The following is a 1,524-nucleotide window of genomic DNA, read 5'->3' as shown; positions in this document are numbered from 1 at the left end:
AAAGATGGCTCAAACTCAGTTAGTATATTAATTACTTAATACATAAAATACTGTTGATAATAGCTAGTTACACTCTAATCACTTCATTATTTTAGGGCAGTAACTTCCAATTAATAGTTGTAACTAATGGAAACAATACATTTGGTATTGCTCTGTATGTTAGTGTGAGTATTGCATCGGCTAGCACTGGAATAGGTTCATATATTAATGGTGATCGTATACAACCTGATCCTTCTTTCTTTCCATTTGTTGACAATGTCATGGATGCTCCTACCATGATGTCCAATAGTACCATACCAGGGACATATATATTTTCACTGAATAATATACCACCAGGTATATGACTATATAGTACATCAACTGATCCATATAACTATATAACTTGTATATCTTTTAGATACTTGCAGTTCTGTCTGCTTTTCTTGTAAAGCCAGACTTGCTCAGTTGGCATGTGAGGCAATGAGGATCAATGGAGAAGATGTACCAGCTTCTTGTAACAACTAATGACAATACTTCTTATTCTGTCTTGTTTTTGCTTTTGTGATTAAAATTATCTTTCAGTAGTGAATTAGTCAATTTTAACAGTAGAATATAATATAGTTGTTATTAATTTGTCATGGATTATTCTTAATAATTATTTTTGTAAAAAATAAATGTCAGACAAAGAAAGGGAGAGAGTGTCATAAAGAGATTGTAACAACTTTTGATTATAAAATCAACTAAGAGAGGTATACTGTATAAAAAGAAAGACCTTATTTAAACACACTTAAGGTGTACATGATGAAGTAGTGTTGAAGAATGCATACATTGACAATACCAGTAATTAGTGACAATTAGAGAAAACATACCATTATCTATTATCAAATTACAAGCAGTACAGTATGTACTAACACCTGTCAAATTCTGTAATTATACAAAAACCAGTGAAAGGCCTTGATCATTGTAGACTTGTCATAGCTCCAGTTACAATACTGTATGTATATCAAAGTTAAGGTACCCTCTACTGAATCATACAATTTCTCATCAGCTGATGGCCGGAATTTTTAAAGAAAATAGTAGCTGCCTTTTAATACTTAATGAGAGGCTACTGTTGTGCATTGTAACAGATTGTTTGGTTATTATTATTTCTGGTATTAGCAATGCGTTCTTGTCATTCCACTATGATCAATACAGAAGCTTGTAGATACTTTTCATCAAAACATACGTATATCAAGATACAACTGAAAATGTTTGGCCAACAAAAATTTTTTTTACATGGTAGCTAGTAAACATTAAAGTCAATGATATTCAGTAAGTAAAAAGTATTGGGAAAAAATAAGTCACAAAATTTGCCGGGCCAAGGAGGCAAACACAATTACAAAATAATAGTATACTAATAATATACTGCTAAGTGCTAATATACCAATAATATACAAATAATATGTCACTTAGTAAACTCTTGAAGTCAACATTCTTGTACAGTTGTACTTCCTCATCAGTCATATTTTTACTTAGTCCCTAAAAATATTGTTACTATAAATGAAT

At 30.8% G+C, this 1,524-nt stretch overlaps 1 long non-coding RNA gene across 1 annotated transcript; it reads left to right on the top strand.

The window, feature by feature from the left end:
- LOC109592659 (uncharacterized) lies at positions 1-579 on the top strand. The gene is made up of 3 exons (XR_002190476.1): positions 1-18; positions 96-336; positions 398-579. It is a non-coding gene; the product is annotated as an uncharacterized LOC109592659 (long non-coding RNA).
- Positions 580-1,524: the final 945 nt, after the last annotated feature.

Source organism: Amphimedon queenslandica, unplaced genomic scaffold (assembly GCF_000090795.2).
Source record: "Amphimedon queenslandica unplaced genomic scaffold, v1.1 AMPQUscaffold_4407_Cont23614, whole genome shotgun sequence".
Taxonomy (NCBI): Eukaryota; Metazoa; Porifera; class Demospongiae; order Haplosclerida; family Niphatidae; genus Amphimedon; species Amphimedon queenslandica.
This window is presented reverse-complemented; position numbering and strand designations above follow the sequence as displayed.